This window comes from Macaca fascicularis, chromosome 7 (genome assembly GCF_037993035.2).
Source record: "Macaca fascicularis isolate 582-1 chromosome 7, T2T-MFA8v1.1".
In the NCBI taxonomy this organism is placed as follows: Eukaryota; Metazoa; Chordata; class Mammalia; order Primates; family Cercopithecidae; genus Macaca; species Macaca fascicularis.
In genome coordinates, this window is record NC_088381.1 from 67,404,261 (window position 1) to 67,418,330 (window position 14,070).

General features: G+C 37.9%; 1 protein-coding gene and 1 pseudogene across 11 annotated transcripts in view; both read right to left on the reverse strand.

Annotated features, from left to right (window-relative positions):
- Window positions 1-14,070, reverse strand: part of ADAMTSL3 (ADAMTS like 3) — a 406,645-nt gene that overhangs the window by 334,555 nt on the left and 58,020 nt on the right. The window lies entirely within an intron of this gene.
- LOC123574786 (U6 spliceosomal RNA) lies at window positions 11,308-11,408 on the reverse strand (annotated as a pseudogene).

A 14,070-nucleotide genomic window follows, 5' to 3' on the forward strand; every position in this document is an offset into this window, starting at 1 on the left:
ATAAGAGACACCAAAGAAATTTGAAAGATAATTAGTGGCTGTTACCAGCAACTATATGCCAATACATTGAAAAACCTAGAAAAAAATGGATAAATTCCTAGACACATACAACCTATCAAGACTGAACCAAGAATAAATTCAAGACCTGAACAGACCAATAACAAGTAATGTGATTGAAGCCACAATTAAAAGGCTCCTAAGAAAAGCCCAAGATCCAATGACTTCACTACTGAATTCTCCTAAACATTTAAACAAGAACTAATACTAATCCTACTCAAACTATTCTGAAAAATCAAGGAGAGAATACTTCCAGACTCATTCTCTGAGGTCAGTATTACCCTGATAGTAAAACCAAAGGCACATCAAAAAAAAGAAAACTACAGGCCAATATCCCTGATTAACACTGATGCAAAAATCTTCAACAAAATACCAGCAAACTGAAATCAACAATAAATTAGAAAGATCATTCATCATGACCTAGTGGGATTTATCCCAGGGATGCAAGGATGGTTTAACATGCAAATCAATGTGATACATCATATCAACAGAATGAAGGACAAAAACCATATGATCATTTCAATTGATGCTGGAAAAGCATTTAATAAAATTCAATATCCCTTCATGATAAAAATGAAACTTAAAAAATTAGATATAGGAGGAACATACATCAACATAATGAAAGCCATATAAAACAGACCCACAGCTAGTATCATACTGCATGACAAAAAATGGCAAGCCTTTCCTCTAAGATCAACAACAAGACAAGGATGCTCAATTTCACCACCGTTATTCAACATAGTACTGGAATTCCTTGCTAGAGCAATCAGACAGAGAAATAAATAAAGGGCATCCAAATTGGAAAGGAAGAAGTAAAATTATCCATGTTTTCAGATGACATGATCTTATATTTGGAAAAATCTAAAGACACCACAAAAAAAACTATTAGAACTGACAAATCCAGTAAAGTTGCAGGACATAAAGTCAGCATACAAAAATCAGTAACATTTCCATATGCCAATAGCAAACTGTCTGAAAAAGAAATCAAGAAAGCAGTCCCATTCACAATACCTACAAATAAAATAAAATACCTAGAAATAAACTTAACCAAAGAAATGAAATATTTCTACAATGAAAACTATGAAACATTGATGCAAGAAATTGAAGAGGACACGCCAAAAAAATGAAAAGATATTCCATATTCATGGGTCGGAAGAATCATTATCATTAAAATATCCATAATACCAAAAGTCATGTACAGATTAAATGCAATCCAAATCAAAATATCAATGACATTCTTCACAGAAAGAGAAAAAATAATACTAAAATTTATATGGAACCACAAAAGAAACAGACTAGCCAAAGCTCTCCTGACCAAAAATAAGAAAACTGAAGGAATCACATTACCTGACTTCAAATTATACTACAGAGCTGTAGTAACCAAAACATCATAGTACTGCCATAAAAAACAGACATATAGACCAATGGAATAGAGAACCCAGATATAAATGCATACATCTACAGTGAACTCATTTTCAACAAAGGTGCCAATAACATACACTGGGGAAAGGAGAGTCTCTTCAATAAATGATGCTGGGAATACTGGATGTCCATATGCAGAAGAATAAAACTAGACACTCATCTCTTGTCATACACAAAAATCAAATCAAAATGGATTAAATTTTTAAGTCTAAGGCCTCAAACTATGAAACTGCTAAAAGAAAACATTGGGGAAATTCTCCCAGATATTGGACTGGGCAAAGATTTCTTGAGTAATACCCCACAAGTGCAGGTAACCAAAGCAAAAGAAGACAAGTGGGATCACATAAAGTTAAAAAGCCTGTGGTCCCACCTACTGGAGAGGCTGAGATGAGAGGATTGCTTGAGTCCAAACAGGCATATGAAAAGGTACTCAGGATTATTGATCTTCAGAGAAATGTAAATCAAAACTACAGTGAGATAACATCTCACTCCAGTTAAGATGACTTTTATCCAAAGGACAAGCAATAATGAATGATGGGAAGAATGTGGAGAAAGGGGAACCCTCATACACTGTTGGTGGGAATGTAAATTAGCACAACCACTATGGAGAACAGTATGGAGGTTCCTCAAAAAACTAAAAATAGAACTATCATATGTTCTAGCAATCCCACTGCTAGATATATACCCAAAAGAAAGGAAATCAGTATATCGAAGAGATATCTGCCCTCCCATGTTTTTTACGGCACTATTCACAATCGCTAAGAATTGGAAGCAATGTAAGGGTCCATGAACAGATGAATGCATAAGAAAAAATGTGATGCATATACACGATGGAGTACTCTTCAGCCATAAAAAAAGAATGAGATTCTGTAATTTGCAATGACATTGATGAAACTGGAGGTCATTATGTTAAGTGAAATAAACCAGGTACAGAAAGACAAACTTCATATGTTCTCAGTTATTTGTGGAAGCTAAAGAAAATTAAAACAACTGAACTCATGGGGATACACAGTAGAATGGTGCTTACCAATGGCTAGGAAGGATAGTGGCGGTGGGGGAAGTGGGGGTGGCTAATGAGTACAAAAATATAGTTAGATAAAATGAACAAGATCTAGTATCTGGTAGCACTACAGGGTGACTAGAGTCAACAATAATATACTATACATTTTAAAATAACTAAGAGTATAATTTGATTGAACACAAAGAAAGGATAAATGCCTGACGTGATGGATACCCTATTTACCCTGATGTGATTATTGTGCATTGCATGCCTGATTCAAAATATCTCACATATTCCATAAATATATACACCTACTAGGTACCCACAAATGTTAAAAATAAATGAATATGCCAGGCATGGTGGCTCACACCTGTAACCCCAGCACTTTGGGAGGCCGAGGCAGGCAGATCAAGACGTCAGGAGATCGAGACCATCCTGGGCAACATGGTGAAACTCCATCTCTACTAAAAATACAAAAATTAGCTGGGTGTGGTGGCATGTGCCTGTAATCCCAGCTACTCGGGAGGCTGAGGTGGGAGAATCACTTGAACCCAAGAGATGGAGATTGCAGTGAGCTGAGACTGCACCACTGCACTCCAGCGTGGCGACAGAGTGAGACTCTGTCTCAAAAAATAAAAATAAAAATAAATAAATGAATAAATAAAATTTAAAAATTAAAAAAAAACAAGAAGGGAAATCAGAACCAGGAATAGAAAAAAGTGGACACTATTAAACAAGTGTTGAGCCTCGGATGTCCATTCCCCTAATCCTTTCTTTGTATTAAAATTGCCGCCAACCTTCAAAATATCTTAATTGTTAATTAAGTATTGTTAATCCTTTCCCAAGTGCTTCTTCATCACTATATAGAAAGAAAATTTTAATCATATTTTAATGATCAAAGTATTATATGCTCATTTGTAGTAATCCTGGAGAATACATTTAAAAGAAAATTTAAAACACTCCTAATTCCACAACCCAGTGATAACCACTGTTATCATTTTTGCTTTTTCATGAGGTTTTTCTTTCTGTTCACATATAAATAAAATTGTAGATTTGCTATGTGATTCTGTGACCTGATCTTTTAACTTAAGGATATCAAGTTAGCATTTCCTGTTATTTCAAATGTATAAGCATAATAAAAATTAGTAATAGTCCATCTCAGAAATCCCATAATTTACTTAGCCATTCCCTTATGGTTTAACATTTAGATTGTTTCTGGTTGTCAAGTATTATAAATAATATCAATGTATTTTTGCAGGAAGCATTCTTTTTACTTCAAATATTCCCTTGAGAAATTCCCTGAAACAGTATTTGCTGAGTCAAAAACTAAAGATATTTCTGAGGTTCTTAATATGAAGGGGTGGCCTACCCCTCCACACCTGTGGGCGTTTCTCGTTAGGTGGAACGAGAGACTTGAGAAAAGAAATGAGACACAGAGACAAAGTATAGAGAAAGAAAAAGTGGGCCCAAGGGACCGGCGCTCAGCATACAGAGGACCTATGCCAGCACCGGTCTCTGAGTTCCCTTAGTATTTATTGATAATTATCTTTACCATCTTAAAGAAAAGGAAGTGGCAGGATAATAGGATCATTGTAGGGAGAAAGTCAGCAGTAAGACATATGAATAAAGATCTGTGACATGAATAAGTTTAAGGAAAAGTGCTGTGCCTTGATATGCATATGTAAACATCTCCATAAACCTTTTTAGTGCATAAAGAGCAGCATTGGGCTAGGAAGTTCCGCCTTTCACCCTAAGGCGGCTTTCTCCTTTCTCAGTAAACAGAACATACAATCAGGTTTTATACCGAGATGTTCCATTGCCCAGGGACGGGCAGGAGACAGATGCTTTTCTCTATCTCAACTGCCAACAACCGCCAAGAGGCCTTCTTTCCTCTTGTACTGGTCCTCCTCAGCACAGACCCTTCACAGGTGTCAGGCTGGGGGACAATCAGGTCTTTCCCTTCCCACGAGGCCATATTTCAGACTATCACATGGGGAGAAACCTTGGACAATACCTAGCTTTCCTAGGCAGAGGTCCCTGCGACCTTTGGCAGTGTACGTGTTCCTGGGTACTTGAGATTAAGAGAATGGTGATGACTTTTAACCAGCAAGCTGCCTTCAGGCACTTGTTTAACAAAGCACCCCTGCACAGCCCAAAATCCTTTAAACCTTGAGTCACCACAGCACATGTCTCTTGCAAGGACAAGGTTGGGGGTAGGGTCACAGATTAACAGCTCTCAAATACAGAACAAAATGGAGTCTCTTATGTCTACTTCTTTGTATATAGACACAGTAACAGTCTGATCTTTCTTTCTTTTCCCCACATTAATACATGTTGCAAAACTGCTTATCAAAAGCACTGCACTTAGCAGTATTCAACAGCACAATATAAACTTGATCTCTGCCCATCACCATCACTAGCACTGCGTTTGCAAACTTCTTTTTTTGAAAGTAATTGCTGGAGGTGGGGGAATGCTATTTAGTCATTGCTTGAGTTTATATTTCATTGATTAGAAATAAAGTTGAATCTGTCCATATGATTATTAACCAGTCACTTGCTTTTCTATTAGAACAATAAAGTATTTTCCTTTACCTATTCATCTATCTCCTTTTTGTCCATTTGAAAACTCTTTTACATACTACTTTACAAAATTTGTATTACATGTTATTTTACTTTAACTTCTCATTTGAATGTTTTTCAACAAGTATTCATTTAAGCCTTCTATGTAGTTAAATCCATGAATACATTTTACTTTCCATTCATTTGAAGCTTCTCCCTCAGAAATTTGAGGAGCATTTACTTTCATGGTATTCTTATGTTTTTATGGTTTAATTTTTATTTAACTCTTCAATCCATCTGGAATTTACAATTACATATGTTAAAAATTTAAATTTTTTCTAAATTAACCAACTGTTCCAACACCACTTACTGAATATATTGTTTACATTTATTAAAAGAATGTGAGGTCCTCTCAGTATAGACTGTAGTTACATGATAATTTCTGAAATGAATACTGTTGTTTTTGTTATCTTCTACATAATGTGTAATTATATTTTTTCACTTCCTCTTGCATGAATAATTTCTTCAGGAGAGTGTTTTAAAATTTGTAATGTTTATAGGTTTTGATTCAAACCTCTTTACTTGACGTTTATTTGAACTACTTAGGCTCAGAGGATATGGCCTATAACAATTTCTGTATCATAATTTTTTTCTGTTTCTGCATTTCCTAAATTCTAACTTGCTGCTGTTAGGCAGGAATCTAGACCCAACATGGCGGCGTTACCCGGCGTAGCAGGCCTTTTGTTAAAGACTCCCTTCACCCTTGTACACACCCGCAGACTTACACGCGTCAGAGTTCTGGCTGGGCAACCACACTCCCCCATGACCTGCAGCTCACTTGCATTCCACAAGTTCAGCAGTTTCGGTTAACAGTTTCCAGAGACCCCTTCCTCATGACCCTTACTCAACTCCTGCCCTAGTAGTTTCAAGACCCCCCAGGCCCTGTTTGCACAACCAGCTTCCCTACCTCTCAGGCTATAAAAAGCCCCTACCCTCCTCCCTCAGCACGACTTCCTCGGCCCATGTCTTTGGACCAAAGAACCTCGCCCACAAGCCCTAATAAAAGGCTATTCTCACTGCCATTTGCCTTGTGTCTTCGTTCCCGGTTCGGCTCCAGCCTCAGCTTACCTTTACAGCTGCTTCCTATCTTTTTTCATTTTTTGAAATCAAAATGCAATACATCTTACAATTGACACATATTTAACGATAGCTTTGATTTTTTTTCACAAAAGCTTTTGGTAAATCAAAGCTGTCTTATAGCACTTACTGAATTTCCTCTCTTCCATTTGATCTCTCTTTTGTAAGTACTTACATTGGATGTCTGAGATCTGTCCAACATAGCTACAGTCTCCTCATTCATTTTATTTCCCTGTCCTTATCCTCTGTAACTGAACTTTTCTGAATTCGTTTTCACTAATCTGATTCTCTGCTGAATCCAGAATGCTTGACATCTCCTCCCTCTTGATTTTATTTGGAAACTATGCCTTTCATCTTTGTTTATCTTTGCTCATCTCAGCCTGTCCTGCCTCATGAGTTTAAGGCAGTTTCATAAAGGCAATGTCCTCTTAAAAACGTAAATCTGTGGCCAGGCCCAGTGGCTCACACCTGTAATCCCAGCACTTTGAGAGGCTGAGGCAGACAGATCATGAGGTCAGGAGTTCGAGACCAGCCTGGCCAACATGGTGAAACCCCGTCTCTACTAAAAATAAAATATTAGCTGGTTGTGGTGGTGTGCACCTGTAGTCCCAGCTACTCAGGAGGCTGAGGCAGGAGAATCACTTGAACCCAGGAGGTGGAGGGTGCAGTGAGCCAAGATCGAGCCACTGCACCCCAGCTTGGGCAACAGAGCAAGACTCCATCCCCAAAACACACAAACAAACAAAAAACACATAAATCTGCTAGTGTCCTGTGTTTTCTAGGTTTCTTGTTGTAAATCTACTTCAGAAGAAGGCAACATCTAAGAGTGTTTAGAGAACTGGAGGTCCCCTTCTCTCAAACTATGGAACATGTAAAGATGTTAATCTATGTAGAACTGGATTATAACTGAGTATGAGTCGAACAGGGGGCTCTCAGAGACCCTCTGGGAAAGCGACTTTGTTCACCCAAATCCTTTACTAAGAGGCTTCTGAGTCTGAAGCATCAGAGTTCTCCCTGTGTGCAGATGGGACAATGTAACTGTGAGGTCCAAGACCACTCAATGCTCATGAATGATAAGACATGCCAGGTATTTAATGAGATTGCTGATGAACTCTGGTTGTTTAAAATAAGGTTCCCTGCGCCACGTGGTAAGAGTCAGGCCTAACAGACAGATATCAAGTCATGGCAAAATCACATCTGGCAGAGAAAATGGAACTCCAGGGTAACTTCCTATAGTTCTGCCAAACTGTTCCAGTCCCAGGTAGGGCCAATTTTGTTAACTTAAAAAGTATATATGCTGCTTCTAAATAAAATATAACAAAAAATAAAAAATTGCTAACTGAGCTACACAGAAAAAAGATTTCCCATACTCATCATCTGAACCTGAGGAAGAACAAAATGTCTTGTGCATTTATTTTTTAGACTTCTTATTCAAGTATTTTACAATAAAATTTGGCAAGTTTAATGAAATATTTTTTAACATAAAAACCATGAGTGGAATAATTTAAGGTTTAAAACTAAGAAAAAATATGTTTTAAAACATTTTAAAGGTTTGCACCAAGTTCATGGCATTATAAATCCATGTCTTAAAATGAGTTGAATTGGAGACATTTATTACATATTATAAAAGCACTATCGTGTAATGGGGCAGGAAATAAAGCTGCTTCAAGTTAGAACACAAAATAGACTCAACTTGTAAAATATGCTAATAGTAACACAGTTTCACCGCCAACAGCAGGGCATACTCTCTGTCATTAAAATATTTTAGTACTTAACATGGCTATTCAGAGTATAATGCCCACTGACACATTCTAACCTTTGTGTGTGCTGAAAATTCACAAAACCTTTTGTCACCAACCTCTAAATCAATATTTCTCAAACTGTTCTGGTGTCAGAATGTGTGAAGTATCACGGGGATGCTTTTACAAAGCCTCATGGAATACTCAAAAATTAAACTTTAAATTACTGCACACATAAGTTTGGAATTAATTGAGTATGATTATATATCTTATTTTAATGTGGCAATGAGGTCAGGGACCAAACATTTAAGAAATATCTATGGAAGAAACGTTTAATTGTAAAATGCTTTTCTGCTAATTAATTTTTTCTTGTGAATTTGATATTTTTGAAATTGCATTATTTAATTTTAGGTATGCAATGTAGTATGGCAAAAAAGTGAACATGTTGGCTGGGCGTGGTGGCTCATGCCTGTAATCCCAGCACTTTGGGAGGCCAAGGCGGGCAGATCACAAGGTCAGGAAATCGAGACCATCCTGGCTAATACGGTGAAACCCCATCTCTACTAAAAATACAAAAAAATTAGCCGGGTGTGGTGGCGGGCGCCTGTAGTCTCAGCTACTCGGGAGGCTGAGGCAGGAGAATGGCATGAACCCGGGAGGCGGAGCTTGCACTGAGCCGAGACTGCACCACTGCACTCCAGCCTGGGCGATAGAGTGAGACTCCGTCTTAAAAAAAAAAAAAAAGTGAACATGTTTTCTCTATTTATTTATGTATTTATTTATTTATTTTATGAGACAGAGTCTCTCTCTGTCACCCAGGCTGGAGTGCAGTGGTGTGATCTCGGCTCACTGCACCCTCTGCCTCCCGGATTCAAGTGATTCTCCTGCCTCAGCCTCCTGAGTAGCTAGGATTACAGGCATAAGCCACCACGCTCAGCAAATTTTTGTATTTTTAGTAGAGATGGGGTTTTGCCATGTTGGTCAGGCTGTGCTCAAGCTCCTAGCCTCAAGTGATCTGCCCACCTCGGCCTCCCAAAGTACTGGGATTACAGGTATGAGCCACTGCACCGGGCCAAACATGTTTCCTCTTGAAAAAGACCTGGGTATGAAACTGGCTTTGTCATTGACTGATTGTGTCCTGGTGAGGCTGTTAGCTCCTCCAAGCCACAACTTCCTTATTAATAATATGGAATGACACTATTCAATTCACAGCAAAGTTGATTTTCATTTTTGTTTTGTTGATGCTGTTTTGTTGTTGTTGTTACTTTTATCTTTTACCTTTTACTACGCAAGATTTCAAATATACATAAAGGTAGACAGAAAAGTCTAATGAACCCCAAGTACCCATAGCTCAGCCCCACAATCCAGCAACCCAAGTCCAATCTTATTCTACTACTCACCCACACCCATTATACAAAACATCATTTAACCAGTAAATATTTTCATGTGTATTCACAAAATATACTTTTTAACATATTCCCAATACCATTTTCACACCTTAGAAATTAGGAGTTGACAAGAAAATATTAATTTTCCAATTTTCTTATAAATGTCATAAATAGTGTCGTCGTAGGTTTTTTGTCTGTTTATTTGTTCATTTAAATAAAGATCCAAATAAGGGCCACTCCTTGCAGTTGGTGGATACATCTTTAAAGTCTCACTTAATCTTTTTGGTTCTCTATCTAGTTTTCTTTTTCCTTTGCAATTTATTTGTTGAAGAAACTGAATTGTTTGTCCTGTAAAGTTTCCCACTGTCTGGATTTTGGTGGTTGCAAACCCATGACTTAGTTTAATGTGTTTCCTTGTACACTGTAATTCTCATAAATGGGTGGTTAGATCTAGAGCCTCAATTTTGGGGAGGCCGAGAAGCACCACAGAAGGCAAGAATCCTACACGGGTAGTACTGGGCTCTTCCATCAAGAGATGTATACTGTTTGGCTGTCTCTCTTTTTGCAACTTTATTGGCTTTGATATTCAATGCATATATCAGTTCATTAGGGTTGCAAAATGATGACATTCTCATTCTATTGTCCCTTCTTTATTTATTGACTGAAATATTTCTGTAAAGACAAATTCTCCTCATCTAGTGTTTGGTTATCCAGTGATATCATTCATATAGAAAAGCCAGTAAAAATATTTGGGTTTTTTCCTTCTATTTGTTTTCAATGTAATGAGTTGATTCCTGAGCACCCAGCAACACCGACTAATGTGTTTTAGTATTACTATTAACTTAGAGATATAAACATAGTTGACATGCTTAAGTCCTTTGCAGCTTTTGCTTTTATTGATGCTCAAATTTTGTCCCAATTTCTTCTTCTTTTTTTTTTTTTTTTTTTAGATGGAGTCTCACTCTGTCACCCAGGTTAGGATGCAGTGGCAGGATCTCAGCTCACTGCAACCTCTGCCTCCCAGGTTCAAGCAATTCTTCTGTAGCTGGGATTATATAGCCATGCACCAACACGCCTGGCTAATTTTTGTATTTTTAGTAGAGATGAGGTTTCACCATGTAGGCCAGGCTGGTCTCCAACTGCTGACCTTAAGTGATCCGCCCGCCTCAGCATCTCAAAATTCTGGGATTGCCCATGTGAGCCACCGCACCTGGTCTCAAACTGTCCCAATTTCTGCTTATAAAAGTGTTGACAAGTTTATTCCTGGGTCCTTCTGATGAGACTCTAGTAGTCTTGATAGCCTCCTTACTACCTATTAATTACATAATGTTCCAGGCTACTTTTGCATATTTTTACCCAGAATAAGTAATTTTGCCATGGACTCCTGGTTCCTTTTAAATGGGACATGGTGTTGAGAGACCATGACCTGGGCATTTGATCATTGATATTAAGTCGGCCATTTGCTCATTGTTATTAGGCCTTTTAAGTGAAGGGATCTGGAAAATATGTCCTGGTTTTGTTTTGTTTAAGATAAAAGACCTCAGGAGCTTTTACAGATACTTACAATTCAATTTTAGGACTATAAAGTTTTCACTTAATTTCGTCTTTTTTCTCTGTCTCCTTCTTCCCATATCAAGAAAATGGATTTTCAAGATTACCAGAATAAAAATCCAAATGATCACATTTGTATTGTTCATTTGCTTTGTCTCACATCACCCACACAGCAGTCTCATAACAGCAAGTCCAATCTACCATCAACAATAAGGTCATTGCAAAAAGTTTTAAATCTCATTTTTAGTTATTTTATCCTTGAATATACTGACCTTCAGTGAAATTCATGTGTATTAAAGTCAATTAGAATAGTTATTCTCTATGCGATTAACATCACCAACAGGAATCATAGGTTTTTTGCTTTTATTATTTTATTTTTTGTTTTTAGGGATTGTTCTTTTAAAATCTAATTTTATTTTACAAATATATAAAATATTTGCATGATCCCAAAGCCAAATGTATAAGTATATACAGAGAAGCAACATCCTTGTACAGAGGCCATGCTAATCTTGTCTGTATTGTTAATTTTAATATATGTGCTGCTGAAGCAAACACAGAGGAGCAGAAGAGTAAACTGTAATTATAAGGCACATGGCACATCTCATACAGTTCTTATACATGCAGGTTGCTTAATAAAGGGCAACTGTAATCTTGGTCTTCAAAAAGAAAAAGCTCCTCTTCTCTAGTTTCAAAATTGAAATTGTAGGAATTACTTTGGATACAATTCTATTTCACATCACAATATCACACATCCAGAATGATGCCACATTACAGAGATTCAATCAACATTTGTTGAGGGATTGATGGAATGAATCACTACTCCTTCAAACTACTGCTACTATCAGCTCAGGTGTCAGTCTCCATTCAAGGTATTATAATTTTTCATGAGAACCATGTGTTCAGAATCAGGTTTTTAAATAGAGCATAGCTTTATTTAATGTATATTTACAGTATATCATAGCTCTATTTCATACATATATATCATATAGTATATTTACAGTATATCATAGCTCTATTTCATACATATATATCTTAATGCAGTGTAAACCTAATGCAAAAGCAAAATTCTTAGTTAAAAATCTTGCCTTTTCCCAATTATAAAGGAAAATTTACTCAATCATTTTGAAATGTAAAATTTAAAAACCTGTTAGCATTAAATCCCAGAGGGAAGGGATTAAGAGAAGGATTCATCCAAATGGACTAGGAACACTATTCCTTGTTGGTGGCCTGCCACGTGGAAAGAGTTGAGAATTGGAAGCAAGCAGCCAGGGTCCAAACAAAGAACAGTCTGATTCTCCAAACAAGCCTTTGGACTAACAGTATTTGGAAGAGAGACTATTACTTCCTCATAGTTTTAAGAAGAGAGTGAAAAAATAGAAATAATTACAAACACACACACACATACACAAGGAAGAAATAAAGATAGGCTCTTTATTATCGCAAAGAATAACATTTTTTAAGAATTTCTTTTCTTTCTTGCTTTTTTTTTTTTTTTTTTTTGAGACGGAGTTTCACTCTTGTTGCCCAAGCTGGCATGCTCTCAGCTCACTGAAAACCTCCACCTCCCAGGTTCAAGCAATTCTCCTGCCTTAACCTACTGAGCAGCTGCGATTAGAGGCGCCTGCCACCATGCCTAGCTTTTTTTTTTTTTTTTTTTTTTTTTTTGGTAGAGACAGGGTTTCACTATGTTGGCCAGGCTGGTCTCAAACTCCTGACCTCAGGTGATTCTCCCACGTTGGCCTCCCAAAGTGCTGAGGTTACAGGCATGAGCCACCGCGCCCAGCCTAAGAATTTATTTCTTAAAGCAAACTCAGAAATAAAAACGTAATTAGAATTTCTTTAAGTCTTGTCACTCCTGGAAGTATATCTTCTAGCTATTCTATGTCCATGGGAATTACAGCAAAGTTATGCAGATTTGCTCTAGAATTGTTCTGACTCCAGCACGATAAGACATCCATGTCAATAATTACAAACCCAGATTGAATCCTTAGGGCCATAAGCAAAGATGAGTGACTATTTCGAAGAGCAGGAAGAAACTCTGTTAGGCTAAGGACTTCACTGAAAACTACTTGGAAGAGATGGCACTAAGCTGGACATTGCAGAAAACACAGACATTCAACAAAGAGCTTTGCACGCCCTTGGCACAGGCAAAGATCAGAAGGGGGAAGGCATGGAGTCCAGTCTGGCCAGAGCACAGGGCACACAAAGAGAAATGGGGGATAAGGAAAGAGGGGTAACCCAGGGCCAAGCTGTGCAGGGGCTTTAATACCAGTCAGCAGTTGGCCTATTTCAGAGGAGGAAACAAGGACCTATTTAAGGTTTTTGACAAGGGATATAATCTTCAACAAACATATGCTTGTTGTGCATTTACTATGTGCCAGGCTGCGGAGTACAATCTGGAGCTATAGTGATGAGAAGACATAGTCCCTGCCCCTAGGGGTTCAAAGCCTGGTGGAAAAAACAGAGGAGGAAATGTTCAGTGCTGGATGCAGAGGAGAAGGAATTAATATGAGAATCTCAAAGGGGATGAGAGAAGACTTGGAGAAAGTACTCAATTAGTTAAATCCAGCTCTGGGAAAGGAGGTGTAAGTTAGGTATGTTAATTTCCACATAATCCAAATGTATTCATGTATGTAGCCATGTATTATTAACTTTTATAAATAGAAACCTGTCCAAAATAATCATGCATGTATGCATGTGCAGAATGATGAACGTAATTGAAATGGTTTCCTGGAAGAGGTAATATTAAGGGCCATCAGTCACTGTCCTGAGCTATCACTGCTGACCCCAGGGACATGAGGCTCAGCAGAAATTGCTCCAAACCTCACATCCTGCATTGTGTTTTCTTGAAACAGTTCATGATGCAGCATCCCCACAGGGTTTGTTGTTTGGATAAGTAAGTCACCCAGACTAACATGAGAAATCCAAACTGAGTGCACTGTTTCACCACACCCACTTTCTCCTCCTTCCTCACTCCCTCCCACTGCAACCCATGAAGGTTACAGTGGGTCAGGAGGTCAAAATGCTATAAGAAAAAAAAATTCCAGAATGAGGAAGGAAGGAAGGAAGGAAGGAAGGAAGGAAGGAAGGAAGGAAGGAAGGAAGGAAGGAAGGAAGGGAGGGAGGGAGGGAGGGAGGGAGGGAGGGAGGGAGGGAGGGAGGGAAGGAGGGAGGGAAGAAGGAGAGAGGGGGAGAGAGAGAGAGAGAAAGAGAAAGA